At 30.3% G+C, this 17,474-nt stretch overlaps 1 protein-coding gene across 1 annotated transcript in view; it reads left to right on the top strand.

The window, feature by feature from the left end:
- Positions 1–234: 234 nt before the first annotated feature.
- LOC125840706 (costars family protein) overlaps positions 235–17,474 on the top strand; it is a 280,520-nt gene continuing 263,280 nt past the window's right edge. Inside the window, exon 1 of the mRNA XM_049519673.1 lies at positions 235–238. The gene's annotated coding sequence lies outside the window, so the exon portion shown is untranslated. The remainder of the gene's footprint in view (positions 239–17,474) is intronic.

Consider the following 17,474-nt stretch of genomic DNA (forward strand, 5'->3'; position numbering starts at 1 on the left):
TGTGTAATAAAGTGTGTGAAAGGAGAAAAAGAAATGGGGTATCTGGAAAGTCATGTTTAGTTGAATAATGGGGTGGATTATGAACATATTTGAATGTGAAAGAAAAGGAGAACAAGTGATTTTCAGGTCATACTTCATGAAGGTAGAATCCACTAAGCCTAAATGATCATACCTTTACACTCAGCCCCGTTACAAGCCTTAAAAAGACCTTTGTGATCTTGAGTGAGCTGAAAAGAAGGTTGATTGGAAAATAAGGGCAAGCCTATGGGTGGAGTCATGCATACATTCATCTTTGTGAGCATGAGAGTTGTATTTGATTCCGGAATATTAAATTGTTGAGAAATTTTGTGCGAGTATGGAATCAACTTTGTTGTGATGGCATTTGAATACTTTTGTTGAGCTTGAACTTGCATTTGAAGCAAGCATTGTGAGCTTGAGTATACTTGATAATGGTGAGTCACAATTTGAAACTTTGAGTGCACAATTAAGGATTGTATGTGTAGCTTGGACCTTTTGTGTTCATTTGTGTTGAGTCTTAAGCAACACTGTTTGTAGACATCCTTGTTGAACTGATTGATCATGAGGTTTACTTGAGGACAAGAAAAAGTTTAAGTTGAAGGTGTTGATGAGTCCGAGATTTTGACTCATTTAGCAATTTGTTTTCATAGTTTAAGTGTCCTCAAATGCCTAATTTATGCGCTAAACTGATGTTAACGTTTTGATTTGCAGCAAGGAAGGCTAAGGATCAAGGCAAGGACATTACCAGGCAAAAAAGAGCGGAAAAGCTGAAGAAGTTGAAAGAAGGCAATCCTGGTGATCGCCAAGACCACTCGGCGAACCGCCGAATGGAACTTTAGCTCGCCTAAAGTTCTAGTGTGCCAGCCCTGGGGAAGAACCTACTTGCCGATAGAATGGACAGTCGGTGGATCGCCGACGACTTGGCGACATCAACCTTAATCGCCTAAAGTCACAGAACCTTAAAGTCTAATGGCCAATGAAAATCGACGATGAATTGGAGCGAAGGGCGGATCACCGACTGGGTTGGCGAGGTGCGACTTACTCCGCATAATGGCCCTGAATGCCATAATTTGGAAAACTATAAATTTAAATTTAAAAAGAAGAGTTGGGAGTTCTGATTCCATAAGCTTTAGAGTTTTACTTTTCTCTTAGTTTTGGAGTTTCCATTGTAGACTTTAAAGCTTTTGAGACTTAGTTTTGAGGAATTGCGATTGGGTTTTTGAACCAATTCAATTTGGAGCATTGTAGAGACTTGGAAAGTTTTACCCAGCTCATGGCTAATATAGTTGGTAATTGTTTCTCTCTTTTTATGATGTGTAGCTAAAACCCCAATTCTTGGGGTGTGATCATGTGATTATTGGCTTAATTAGCTTATGGTATTGGTATTTACTGATTTAAATGCTTAATTGAAGTGGGTTTAATCGATAGTTGTGTATTAATCTTTGAATTGTAGTTGCAAATGCAATTCTAACTTAGAGTTTTGGGCTTGCTTGAGAAAGAAGTTTTAGAACCAAGGCTTTCAATTAATGATTGTACTTATTGGGTTGATGTGGGTTCAGCTCGAGAGAGTGAATCCTAAACTCGATTCTACCTACTAGCTCGAGAGAGTAGATAAATTAACGTTTTGGGTTGTTTATATTGTTAATCTTGTCGAGGTTCGAGAGAAAGCTATTGCACCTATAGTCTAGCCTACCTACTGAGATTTAGCAATCGTTAGTAAATTTCAATTACTCATATAGCGAAATTAATCTATAATCGATCAACATCCCGAGAATTCCTCTCTACATTGTTGATTCTCCTGCTTTCGTTTTTGTTTTAGTTGTTAATTAACAAACCAATCCCCTTATCTGACATTTGTTGTCACCCCTTTCAATTTAGTTAAATGTTTGCAACAATTTCTATTCCTAGCACCAATTAGATTACATTTGTAACTTCCTAACTGAATTCGAACTTGTACCGCTCCCTATGGGTTTGACCCCAACTCTTCGTTGGATTTTATACTAGATTACGATCGCCTACACCTAATATCGGAGAAGGTGTAGTTGAGCGTTTATTAGTTATGTGGAATGATCATTAATTTATATAGTTTCTTTGTAGTTGTTAAATTCTACAGTTTCAGTTATGCCATCGTGTTTACTATTGAACATGGAATGTAATAGCTAGATATGCTAGGTTAATTATTCCTCTAAATCTGCACCTTTATTTGGTTAATTGAAATCTTGCAAATGATTTAAAATGGTTCCTTAAAATTCCTATTTGTTCATGTATGTGTTTTTTCTTAATGAATCCTTATGCAAATATTTGAGTAGAATGTGTATGAAGCTTTAGTTCTAAGGGAAAATATTATATATTGTTATAGCATATGATATTTTTTATTATTAATATATTTTCTTTTATCTCCATGTGATCATGTCCAAGTCCATTTGGACTCCATTTATTCATCCTTGCATCTTCAAAGTGGGCCACAGAGGCCCATTGCTTTTTCCATCAAGTTAGCCTTATCCAAAGGAGCATGGGCGCAAAATCGAGTGAAATTGGAAGTAAATATATAGGTGGAAGGAGCTGATATACACCGATATACAACATTATACAGATGTATAGAGAAACTGTATACAATTCCAGTAAACTCGAAATTAGGCCTCAAGCCCAAGATCTTTGTACTAGCAGTCCAAAGGGGACTAAAAAGAGCAGATTTCATAACAAAAAAAGGGCTCAAAGGGCCCAAATGATGCAGCTTCATTAGAATTTAGGACAGGTGGAAGAATGGGCCTATTAGTCCAACAATCTGAACTTTGGCAAAAGCCCAACTTTATTCTCTCCGTTACTTATCGTTTCTTATCATTATTATTGTTTAACTCTGACTTTATTTTTTGTGAAAATTAGCAAACTAGTCAAACTCCGTAACATAATTATTAAAAACATCTACACTTTAATGTCAATATGTCAATATTTTAGTAAATAAAATGTATCCTAATATAATTAATCTTCTTTCCTTTTATTTCTCAAATTAGGACCCACATTAGACTAATTTTACTCCCCCATACGTGAAAAAAGAAGAAAAAAAAACTCTCATTACCCACTTTCCCCTCTTTCTAGGTTTTTACCCATAATTCCTCCTTTCTCTCTCTTGATTTTTTGTCCATTGTTCTCTCCTTTCATTGTCTAAGAAAGTCACCTCTTCTGTTTTCCTCCAATTTGTTCAAGAAATCTCACAATTCCTTCAAAATATTTTTCACACACGGATAAAGGTAAATACATTGTTACCAATTATCTTTTGAGATTTTCCTCTATCATGTAAAGACACTATTAATAAAATAAAAATAAAAATTGGGTGCTCAAGATTTCGAAAAACTTACTGGAGACCAAGTTGATAAAGAACAATTTCCTATTAGTTTGTTTTGTATTTATAGTTTTTTTAGAATTTTGTATCCTTTCTCAATAAATATTCAAATCAGTATGTATGCTATTAATATTTGTATTCATTCAAAATCTCATGTTGCATAGTTTATGAATCTTGTATTTGTTTAATTTGAATTCATCACAAAGGTATGTCAACTAGATATGTATTTTTTTGGGAAACTTACGTAAATATACTATATTAAGAAAATATTTACCATTTCTAGCAATAACAATTTTTTCACTTGATCACTTTTAATATATTTATAATACAATTTTAATATATATTACAAAGAATAATTTATCATTCACATATAATAGAAATTTTATTGATGGATAATACATTTATCACACATTTTAATACACTTATAATTCAATATGTCAATTTCTTACCAAACAGGCATAATATATTTTAAAACAACAGTTATAATACATATATATTGCATACATAATTCACTTTTAATACATATTGCAGATTTAACATAGTATTGTTATATTGCTATAAATGGTAATAAATAAAAAGTATTGCTAAGATTAGTAATTATTTATTAAAAAGTACCAATCTAAGTAATTTTTCCAATTTTTTTATAGGAAGAACAACTTCCTATTAGATTGGTTTATTTTTTTATAAAAAAAGTTTCAGAATTTTGTATCATTTCTCAATTTGTATTCAAAACCATACATATGCTATTAATATTTTTATTCATTGAAAAATCATGTTGCATAGTTTATAAATCTGGTATTTGTTCCTAATTTGTATTCATTCTAAAGGTATGTCAACTAGTTATGTATTTTATTAAAGAATGATTGCAACAAATATTCACTTATTCCTTTTTAGTTTTATATTTCATTCTCACTTTTTCAACATACTGTTGTTTGTATTTTATATATTATTATACAAAATACTACATAAAACTAGAATGAATACAAATAAAATACATATTGGAATGAATACGACTTAAGAAAGGATACAAGAGTCGGAAAAAAAATACGCAAGGAAAAATATACATGAATACAAATATGTTTCTTAACTAACTACATATTCATTTGACATACCTATTGAAATGAATACAAACTAATAAAAAAAATACAAGTTTCATTATACAAAAACAACATGAAAACTAGAATGAATACAAATTGTATACATATTAGAATGAATACGATTCAAAAAAGGTTACAAAATTCTGGGGGGAAAAACAAAAATACATTGTGAGGAAGGCACACATTTGAGTTTTCTTTGAAAATGTAACTGATTAAAATATTAAGTGATAAATATTAAGTGATATTTTTTTTATGAAATATTCTCTCCCTTGATTTTCTCCCTTCTGTTACTAAATAATTGTATTCTTTCAAATTAAACATATTAAAAAAATTACATAAATCAAATATATAACAAACTAAAATATTGACACTTTTAATAAATATTGAAAATGTGGCTAAGGGATCCTATTAAATGCTAAAATATTGACATTTTGAAAATTTTCCCTTATTTATTTGGTTAATTTAATTAAATCCCTTAAAGATGAGCCATTTTTATTATGAAGATTTATTTCATTTAAATGATTTAGTCAATTGGTTTGTCTTTACTTCGTCATTTTTTCTAAAGCTTACTTTCCATTCAAAATTATTTCAAAGTGTTTAAGTTAATTTATTTTCAAATAATTTCAAATATTTTATTACTTAATTAATATTTGTCAAAATTAGTCAAATAAGTTAGTCAAGTTCTAGGTCAACCGCATGTTAGCAGACAGTTCAAGTGCCTAACACTTCTTGAAGTGTAAATTGAACTCCGAACCCCTTTGGTATTTTCAAATGATTTTTCTGTTTAAGTCTTTTGAAATTTATAAGTTTTCTTGATTTTTCTTCAAAAAAAATTAAGTGGTGACTCTTGAAAATCGATTTTTTCTTAAAAGGTTAATTGATTTTAGAAAATTAAGTCTTTTATTTCTTTTTCAATAAAATATCGAGAATCGTTTGGGGTTCGATCAAAATAAATGGGACATGCTACCCCACTAGAATAGACATTCGTGACTCAATGAAATCTTCAAATTTAAAAAAAAAGTCAAATGATGGAATTACCCTCTTGGACCACTCTTAAGGCTAAAGCTCAACTTTTCACCCAAATCACAAAACTCAACTTGAGGCCTTGGAAACCTTACCAACCATCTCAGTAGCTCAAACTCGACGTTCCGAACGCGATGGAACTAACTCTCATTTGACGCTTGGAACTCCAAATGTTGACCGAAGTCAACTCTATCAAGAATTCACAACTCAAGAAGGGTCAAATTACCAAAAATACATCTGATCACATTGGGGACCACATCAACCATTCCAAAAATATAAACTAAGCATGAAAACGCTAAGGGGAAGGGTAAAATTGTCAATTCACAATCAAAAAGCAAATTCACAAGAAATGGGACATTACACGAGACCTTTAAAAGTGATCCCCATATTTCAATACTACGTGCCTCCGTAGGACTTGGTCTTAATTGACTCCAGCTAGTAGATCCACCTAAACTCAAGATTATGGTCCTTACCTTGGATAGTAGAACATTCTCTTTTCGGTGTAAGAGTAGTACACTGAAATCCATGTTATAGCTCACATTGTTTATGTCGATAAACACTGTCTCCAACAGAGGTTTATGTTTTCCACAAAAGACTTATGTTATGACTATGATTATGATTTAAAGAAGAATGTATGACCTTGTATTATGTTTTCAAACTTGTCATGTTATCATGTTATGTTCATGCATCTTTCTCCATATTCAGTACATTCTGAGTATTGACCATATACATTTTTGTGCTTATATTGTTTTATAATATATGTTCTGACACATATCCATTCGGCCACTATTAGAATTGGATCCCATAAGCTTTTCTCAGGTTTGGTGAGTCCTTATGGTTTGGGGAAATTGCCTCACTTATGTTTCTTTAATGTCACTCAAACTTATTTCATCTCTCAGGTTGTTTAAGTGAGCTAAGTCTTGTCCTAGTCACTCATTATGAAGTAGAGGTTTGTTGTCAAACATTAGTCTTTCCGCAATTATATCTTTGTACTCTGATTTCATGATATATTGACATTTCCATTTGAGAGTTATTCCGCTTATCTCTTTATTTCATTTATGTATGTTTTCTTAGTGTCATGCTATGTCATGTGATTTGCTTAGAGTATCTCAGATTCTAAGTACCATGTCACATCTAGGGCATAGTCTTGGATCGTGACAATTCACTATCTCATTTTCAGGTAATGTTTTCACTACCGTTTCTAGTCTATTTTCCAATGATTTTGTCATCATTTTTTTTCATTTGATGCTACCTCTAAGAGACAAATATATTCAAGATAATAAAACAATGGTTAAATCAACAAATAGTTGCTCTAGCCCCACGGTGGGTGTCAAACTATTTACAAGTAAAATAATACAAGAAAATTATATTAGGGAAAGAACACACATCTTGATTCAACTCTTATTAGGTTCAATTATTGGTCGTTTAAATATTGTTGGATTGGTGAGAAAAAAAAAGTAAAAGTGTAAAGAATGTAAAATTGTAATTGAAGAAACTTCATATTTGTTATAATTAATTCATCAACCTATTGTCAATGTTAGTAATGGTAAGTAGTAAGGATTGTAATTACATGATATCTAGAGAAAAAATTACTAGAAGCTAAGTAATAACCACATAACTATAAACGAATATTCAAATTTGGTTAGTAAATAATTGATCAAATATGGTAAAAATATTATTTCCATACTAAAAAGAGTTAAATATCAATTAATCCTCATAATTGCACACTCATTTGTTAGATATTTTTTCTTTACACTTTTTCTATATATACATCTCTCTATTTATCCTTCAAAATATATTTATTCTCAATATTCTTCAGTAAATTTTTTCTCTTTTATCTTACTTTTAGAGAAAAGAATGAATTCTTCTTTTGAAATCAACAATTGTCGTGAAATAATACCTTACGTTTTCCCAGTCAATAATGTTCGAATAACGATATGTTGTTTTACAATAATATTTTTTTAGTATTCTGTATAAAAATTACGATGAATCCTGAAAAAGTATAATTTGAATAGCTTTTTTTATAAATTACTTGTGGAGAATTCTTTTTAAAAACATTTATTTTATAAAAGTAGAAAACTTTTCTTACAAAAATAAAATGATTTTCTGAGTTGTTCATTTAAATAAATGTTGAATAATGAAAAGTTGATTCGCACTTTGAAAAAAATAAGAGGATGTAGGGTAACAATATGTTGTTATAAAATTTGATGAATTAATTTCTACTATAGATTATAAACAAGCCAAACTTCTACAGAACAGAATATAAATAAATAATATTTTTTTTTGCATCCAAAATTTGATAATTATTTTGTACTTCTCCTAATTCTTTACAAGCTCAAGAAAATCAAAGATTTTGATATTAGTGAATGGGTGTTACTACCCTCTAGTGTATCAAGTCATCCAAGAGAGAATGTCTCGGGGACATCGGTAAGAAAATATAATTTAGCATTCTAGTTCTTCCTCTTACTTGTTGCTCTACCCTTTAATTTATTATCTTTTGTGTAGATTTTAACTCCTTGGTTAAATTTTGATCATTATCATGCATAAGCAAAAACACATGAATTCTACATATTTTTAGATATTTTGGTGATATTTAAATGTATTTTTTCCTTGTTTGGGAATAATTCATTATTGTGAGGAATAATTGTGTATCAAGATTTTGTTTTAACAAATTTTATCATAATTTTTATGCCTATTTAGATTTTACTTTCGGATTTGACATTAAAAAAATAAATGCAATTTTATAGAATTTAGATGTCTTTTAAAAAAATAGAATTATGGGGAATATTTTTTATTCTCTTTCTAATTGAAATTGCAATAGGCTTTTGGATAAAAAAGGAAGAAATAAGATTTTTGGGTTATATTTTTTTTGTCATATAGACGACGATTAATCACATTATTAAAAAAGGAACAAGTCTAATTAAATTTCTTATTTATAATGGTTAGTATTAAATTTTATTTTATAAGAAATCACATTTTATCGAATCTAAACAAAAAGTTATTTCAATAATATATTTATAAACACTGAGATGATAAAAGATTGATTTTAGTTAAGTATTTTATTATTTTATATTGTCTTTGTTAAATGATTCTTATAACATACTAGTTGTCTAGCTTTGTATGTTAGATTCTAATTGCAATATTGATGAAAATTTACGAGAATCTAGCCGTTAATCTAATAACCTTTGCTTCATTGAATTTTATTTCTCTTTATCATGTCAATTGATGATATATGTATTGTCATTTTCATATAAATTATTGTCATACATAGTGAGTATATATATCTTTCACCTAGAAGCTCCTTTTGTTTATATGGACATTCAAATATAATATAGTGTAAATTATTTTATATCATCAAAGCATCAAATTTTTATTATTCCTTTTATTCTACAAAAGAGTTTAACTTATATATACAAACAATGTAAATTAAACTTTATATTATAAAGTCATCCAAAAGATATCTATAAGCATACAACAATTAAAATAAAATTTGTAATCCTAAAAATTAGGTAGTATTCTTATCACGAAAAGTAAATATGATATGATAATTTATAAATTAGTTTTTATTTAAAACACAATCAAGTATGGAAAGAAATTTTGATTAAAGATTTTCTATTATTGCAGAATGAGTCTGAATTAAGTCCCCATCAACTCACCGGGAGGAAGAGGGGATAGATTAATGCGGAGGTCATAGCCCTATCTAATGTTAGCTTTGCAAATGTACGTCTAGCAGGTGAAACTAATATTTATATTGTAAAATTAAACAAGGTTAGTACATTTATTTTTCTAGATTGCTTATGTATAAATTTAATAAGTCAAGGTTTGATCATACTTGAGACAATTAACTCTTTCAAATACTTTGTTATGGACTCGGATTATAGAGAGAAGATTTAGTTGATCCATTTAGACTTAATAAAAAATATCATGAAATCTTGGACGAGTGGACATGTGAAAAGAGAAGGCTCCCTAATGGTCATGTGACAAGGTAACTAAAATTATTTTCGTATTTCTTGCATATAACTTAAATTATTAGTTTTTTTTACTAATATTGATTCTATAAATTAGTGATGAGAATTAACAAAATGACAAGTCAAGAAAATAAGAGATAACGAATTAATCTCTAAGCTAGTTGGGACAATGAGTTTAACTTTTATTCATCATTTGGATAATGTCTTATTTACACTATCATGTAATATAAAGTATACTTACAGATAAGAGTCTATAAAATATGAGTTTTGTAATCTTAAAAATAAGACATGTAATATTTTATAAAATGCAAAATTTAAATGATAGTTTGATAGTAATTTTTCTATGATTTGTCTATATTTTGGTTTACGAGATGTTTTTCTAGATAGTTCCGTTATAGTTTCTACATTATATCATGAGGCATCTTATCTATTATAAGTATTTTAGTTTCTTTATTTGTATTTGCATACTTATCTTATTGGATTTGCCTAGCAGAGTAGTTAATAATTTGTTAGTGCAAGGTAATAGTGTACAACATTTAAATTCTTTAATAATTATTGTAACCTAATGGCTAGGACAATTCTGCAACTAGATAAGGAAAATACACCTAATCTAAGAATCAGGAAAGTGCAGAATAAGTACTACAATGGTGAATCACATGTTAATTCAACGGGAATAAATAGGATGTAATAATCTCAGTAGCATTTGAGGAATATGAAGAGTATGTAGAAGAATACCTTTAATCTCCTATCAAAGCTCAAGAAATTCGACTTAAACAGTGGTATTAATCCCCATGGGGTTCAATCTGTTGAGGAGACAAATCAAAGGCGGACTAACAAAAGAACAAAAAGGAATTAATGGTAGAATACTTATCTCGATAAATATGGTAGTTAACTCTTCAAGTCGATATACGGATGAGAGACGATCCAAATCCTTGCAAGTATCCTTGTTTCCTAGCTCAGATTGACAGATCCGGATAGAAGAAGTCTTCAATGGTACTTGAATCATGGCATCAGTGAGAGCCTTTGATGTGGAGATGATTGCAACCCGCACCTGGAATTTTTCCATCATAGTTGTGTTAAATGAGGTTCTTTCAGATTTTGCTTCCTCAGTGGCTTCAAGCATGGAAGTTTTCTTTGGCGATCATTTAACGGAGAAGAAGAAGCAGAGAAGCGGCGGCTGGGCGTCTATCAATTTATGAGTTTTTGGTTTCCTAATTAGATTATTTTAGTTTATTTGTTTTTTTATTTTCCTTTGACTTGGGTCACTCTTGGACCTTAGTTGAACACCTTTTTTATTTTATGAATAAATGGACATGATCCAATGTTTAATTAAAAAAAAAACCTAATGAAAAGCCTTGTTGTGTTGAAGGTTTACTATCATATGAAAAAACATTCCATATGTCGATCTGTTATGGATGTGTGTAGATATATCTTAGATGGTTAAGAGAAAATGGAAGTAGAAGTCGATTCAGAAACCAATATGGTAAAAGAGATTAAGGTAAGATGTTTTATTATTTGACAAATATAATATTTTTTTTGTTACAATCATTCTTATAACGTTATCTCGAATCAAATCAAGATTGGGTCTCCAAAACTTCCTTCCAAGAAAAGAAAAAAAGAATCTTCAAACTCAGAGCACACAACAATGAAACAAAAAGAAAACAATGTTGAACTACATGTAGGAAATGAAGTGGCGCTCATGTGTGAAATGATCGAGCTCAAAGAAACAAGCGAGTTTGTGGTAAGTTATTAAAATTCTAGTGGTACACCAAACAATCTCATGAAGTTGAACAATCATAATTACCATAATGATGTTAAATCCAAGCAGGTTCGCTCAATGGATAGCCTTAAAAATCTTGCAAACCATAAAGCATTTGATAATCAATCTTCCTCCAACCTCTCTAACGATCATTGGTTTAGAAAAAAGAAACTGAGAGAATTACAAATTTAGATTGCCATGAAGCAGTATTTGTTCTCCACTAGGAAGTGGACAAGGTAAAAGAGGGTGAAAATAAAGTGTTTGCTCACCTGAACAAAAGTAAAGAGTTGAACTCTAAATTTTTACAAAGTGTAGGTAAGTGACCGTATCACTAGCTTAATCCTTTTTTGTAAGATTTTTATTTTATTTTATTATTATTACCATTATATATGAACAATGAATTCAATAGTCCACAAAATTCATACATTTCAGTATGTGAAAGTATTGTTTGTGTTATGTATTGTAAATCTTTTTTCCACATTATGTACTAATAAAAATGAATTTGAACTGTATATACAATGAAATTTTTTTTTACACTTGGTAAATTTTAACCTATTATAAAGGTGATATTTATATTAATAATAATATACCTATAACTATTTCATGACAAACGTGATTGTGTAAAGATGTTTATATCACTGGAATTTAAGTTAAACAAACTATTAGCTATATTGTGTGAGCATTATCTTTTGTTATTTTTATCAACGACTCATCATTTATGTAGGAAAAAAATGTTCAAGACCTTCAAAATTCGACAAGCTTTCTTCCCCCAATGTCTCGATAGATGTCCTTCACTTGATGTCACCCTTATTTCAAGAAGTAGAGAATACAAGCTTTGCAAATTTGGAGCTCCAAAATATTGTTCTTGAAGATAAAGTACATAGAAAAATCAATAATCATGTGGTCATAACCTCGGCCAACAATGAAGAATTGATCATTAGTTTTTCATACAATGAGGGTAGTTAATTTAGCCAAGCAAGCATGCTCTTAACAAACACATTTAATAAGCTACACGTATTATATAGTTAGTGATTGCATCTATAGTTTTTAGTAATTAAATTTTGATCCAAAAGAAAATGTTTTAGTTCCATGGTATGATTATTATTATTATTATTATTATTTCCTTTGTTCCATTTTACCCGATATACTTTTTTTAGTTTATTCTAAGAATAATGATTCATCTCAATATTTGGAAATAATTTAATTTTAAATATTTAGTTTATGTTTGATGAAATAATTTATAACCACGTAATAATTTATAGGAAATTTTGGATCATAATTCTTGAAAGTATTTATTTATTTCTTAAATTTCATATCTAGTCAAATAATATCATATAAATTTAGATAAATAAATTATTTTAAAAAATATTTAGACATTGACTTCATTTATTTTTGCAGAAAATATGGAGGAAGTCCTCATTTCACAATCATTAGAAATTGAGAATAATGAGAATGCTCATATGGAGAAAGGACTTCCCTGTGAAGACAATTATGGAGAAAAAGAAATGATTGTAAACTTGACCAATAATGTTAAGTTTGTGACTGTTGCTGATTTCACACTAGACACATGTATTTAAATCAACTCCTAACAAATGCATGAGATAATCACAAGATTTATGCAATTAGGGTGTGTCTGATTTGGAAAAAACATTTAATTATTTTCATGTTTGGTTGGTCAAACTTTGTGGAAAATATTTCTTAAAAGGAAAATAAGTAAGTTAAAACTAAGAAAAACTACTTCTCTAATGGAATTAGGGAAAAGCAAGTTACATAAGTGACATCACACTAATTGCTCATACCCATCATTCAATCATATTAGTGATATTCTATACTAATTGTCTAATATTCATTCTCCAACACATCTCACAATCAATTTCATAGCCCTCATATCTACTACCCCGCTCCCCTACCATCATAACCATCTCCCGTCTAATTTGTCAAAACTATATACTAATATATCTGAGATTATAATTTTTACTTTCCTACAAATATTAGAAAATAAATTAAAATCCATTTATTTTTAGGAATAAATGGTGGCCAATGATGTTAAGTCTATGGCCACTTACAATTACACACTAAATAAAGGTATTTTTCTCCATAAAATCTCTTAATGAATGCACTAGATAAATCACAAGAATTATTTTCACCACAAAACACTAAATGGTTGCATTAAATAGATCACAAGAATTATACAATTAATGTGTAAATATTTTGTTTGAGTTTTTTCACATAATCAATACTATTAGCTACATTTATTTTCTTTTTAATATTAAATCTTCACATAATTTGTAGGTGAAAATGACAAGGAAGGAGTATGCATTACTACAAACTTTTCCCTACCCGAAGTCGCTCCTCCAATGAAAATAGACAGTGCAAGAGAGAGAGACAAGACTACACTTGAGGATTCGAATGGAAAAGAGGATCATCTAATCTCTTATGATAACATTTTTACAAATATGAATAATTTTGATCTTTTCTCATCTAAAGAAGGTAGTTTCTCAATGTATAAGTCTTTTAAAAAATAAAAAATTAAATGAGTCATAACAACTTGAAATATTATAATTTATTTTTACATAACTAAAGTCATTTAACAGATTACATTGATGAATATTTTGTTTCTAAATGCGCAGGATTAGACGATCCCTTTCTACTATATGGGATATGATGACTTTGAAGATGCTTATACTCCCACTATCAAGGACTTCTGATCATCTTACGAAAAGTGTTGGCATCATTGTGCTAATGAGACACTATTATATCTTTTTCCTAGTAGTTGTTTGTGTTGAGATATACTATTAATCATGTTGTTGAGTTATAATATTTTATTTCAATTAATCTAAGTAAAGACTATTTTATTTATTTATTATTATTTATTATAATAAAGTCTTTATTTGAATAAATTATTGTGTTAATATGCGTGTTCATTACTTATATAGTAGACAATTTTTGTGTACGAAGTTATTTAACTCATGCACGAAAGATTCAAATTGTCGGTTCTCATAAGTTATAAATTAATATTAACAATTAATTATGAAGTAATAAAAGCATCTTGATGATTGTAGAACAATATTAAATATAATTTGATCTAAATTATGGGGGTGGTCATATTCCAACTTCTTGTGCTAGCACATTCCATAAATATTAAACGAATCACGAAGAGATGTTTGTTTATGTTCTAAATATTAATAAAAAACTTCTCTACTCCATTACAAGTATGTATACTCTTAATCTTGGTATAATTTTTATGATCTTTGTAGTTTGATATATTATTTTAATCTATTAAAAGGTGAGACTCAATTATGAGTTAATATATTTTTAATAGATTGAATGATGATAAATCAAATTAGTGAAATAATAATTAGTGATAGAACCATGTCTCGAAGTTGAGATACAAGACATCCCTCTATGGTTACTTATAAGTTTTCACGTGAAACCCTACATATGGATTTTATATTCGTCATGTGAAATAAGTGAAGTATAATAATAAATGATTAAGTTAGTCAATAAATTAACTTCCAAAAAATTGTTTTAATTAATTGGTGTTGGGAATTGTAACATGGAGAGTTAATATAATGACCTTCTAGGTCATTTTTCGTATATTATTTTATTTTTGCCTTTTAGAGATTTCCTATAATGACCACAAATCATTTATGACTTGTTAGGAGTGACAATTTGGTCATCTTGTAACACCTCAACTTTCAAACGGGAAAAAGGTTGCATGGATTTTTCCTACTAGTTCAGGTCTACGTGACCAGTCTACGGTTCATTGAACAATTTTCGGGTCGTAAACCAGTTTCGTAGAAAGGGAGAACATATTTTTTGAAAAAAAAACAGAGTCTCTAAACTTTTGTACGAGTGAACAAGACGGTCTGTCAAATAATCTACGAGTCGTAGATGAGTCTCGTAGGTAGGTCCCAGATTAAGTGAAATTTTGAGGTCAATATTGTTTTCTACGATTGGGATCTATGAATCATAGGAGGTCCTACAGCCCGTAGACAGGTGTTACGACCCGAGCCTACACCCTGGAAGTGGCCGGCACTCGAGAACTATTGTTGGTCCCCAAGCGAACCCTCATCCTGACTGACTACAAACGGAAGACTAACTCAAGCATACAAATCTTAAAATAGGATAAAATTAAGTGAAACTCAAATAATTAACTCAGAATATAATTGTATATTCAACTAGCCAAAACTAGGAAACTCAAGTCTTTAAAACATTTAACAAGATAAATGAAACAGACTTCTAAAACTCTACTGTCTATCTATGAAGCCTCTAAATGAAAAAGATGGAAGTCTGGACAAGACCCACGACATCCTAACAACTGATATAACTGAAAGTACAAGTGGAACCCTCCGAAAGCAAGGAGGCTCATCATAGCTAACTCGAACTCCACTAGTATAAACGAAGCTCATGTTAATGACCCTGAATACAGGTATCTGCATCATGAAATGATGCAGGCCAAATGGCTCAATACGTGGAATGTAAGAGCATGTAAGGGGAATTCTAAAGCATAAACATAAGCTTGAACTTGATTAAAAGAAAACATACTTACCTCCTCTCAACTCACTCGACTAAACTCAACTCAGGAATAAGAAACATAGTTCAACTCAATGATAAGATATTCAACTTAGTGAAATAAGTCTCAACTCAATAATAAGATACCCGACTCTGGGTACTCAACTCAATATAAAGCAAAAATACATATGCAATATATGGAAAGCTTTTAAAATAGTAGAAAGCAACTTAGTTTGTATGCAAGGATACCAGATAAACTCTGCTTGTATGTGAAAATACAAAGTATACTATGTGTATATAAGAATTCAAAATCTCTCTCTATGAGTTTCTCTAATCGACAACCATATCTATGAGCTTAAGTGATGGTACAACATCTTGCCTCATGCTACCAGGGTCATCCTGATACCAACCTTGTCACGACCCGAGCTTACACCCTGGACGTGGCAGGCACTCGAGAATCATTGTTGGTCCCCAAGCGAACCCTCATCATGACTGACTACAAGCGAAAGACTAACTCAAGCATACAAAGCTTAAAACAAAATAAAATTAAGTGAAACTCAAATAATTCACTCATAATATAATCGTATATTCAACTAGCCAAAACTAGGTAACTCAAGTCTTTAAAACATTTAACAAGATAAATGAAACAGACTTCTCAAACTCTATTATCTATCTATGAAGCCATCTCTATGAGAGTTTCTCTAACCGCGACCATCTCTATGAGCATAAGTGTTGGTACATCATTTTGCCTTACGCTTTCAGGGCCGTTCTGATACCAAGTTTGTCACGACCCGAGCCTAGACCCTGGACGTAGCCGTCACTCGAGAACCATTGCTGGCCCCCAAGAGAACCCTCATCCTGGCTGACTACAAGCGGAAGACTAACTCAAGCATACAAAGCTTAAAACAAAATAAAATTAAGTGAAACTCAAATAATTAACTCAAAATATAATAGTATATTCAACTAGCCAAAACTAGACAACTGAAGTCTTTAAAACATTTACCAGGATAAATGAAACAGACTTCTCAAACTCTACTGTCTATCTATGAAGCCTCTAAATGACAAAGATGAAAGTTGGGACAAGACCCACGACATCCTAACAACTGATATAAATGAAAGTACAAGTGGAACTCTCCGAAAGCAAGGAGGTTCACCATAGCTAACTCGAACTCTATGTAGTATCAACGAAGCTCCTGTTAATGACCCTGAATACATATATCTACATCATGAAATGATGCGGGCCAAATGGTTCAGTACGTGGAATAAACGAACATGTAAGGAGAATTCTAAAGCATAAACATATGCTTGAAGTTGATAAAAAGGAAACATATTTACCTCCTCTTAACTCACTCAACTAAACTCAACTCAGGAATAAGAAACATAGTTTAACTCAATGATAAGATATTCAACTCAGTGAAATAAGGCTCAACTCAATAATAAGATACTCGACTCTGGGTACTCAACTCTGTGTACTCAACTCTGTGTACTCAACTTAATATAAATCAACAGTACATATGCAATATATGGAAAACTTTTAAAATAGTAGAAACCAAATCAGTTTGTATGCAAGGATACCAGATAAACTCTGCTTGTATATGAAAATATAAAGTAATTTATGTGTATATAGGAATATAAACTATCTCTGTGGGATTTTTCTCTAATCGACAACCATCTTTATGAGCTTAAGTGATGGTAAAAATGTCTTGACTCACGCTGTCAGGGCCATCTTATACCTTACCGGGGGTATAGAACCT

This window comes from Solanum verrucosum, unplaced genomic scaffold (assembly GCF_900185275.1).
Source record: "Solanum verrucosum unplaced genomic scaffold, falcon-dt-bn FXZP01000176.1, whole genome shotgun sequence".
Taxonomy (NCBI): domain Eukaryota; kingdom Viridiplantae; phylum Streptophyta; class Magnoliopsida; order Solanales; family Solanaceae; genus Solanum; species Solanum verrucosum.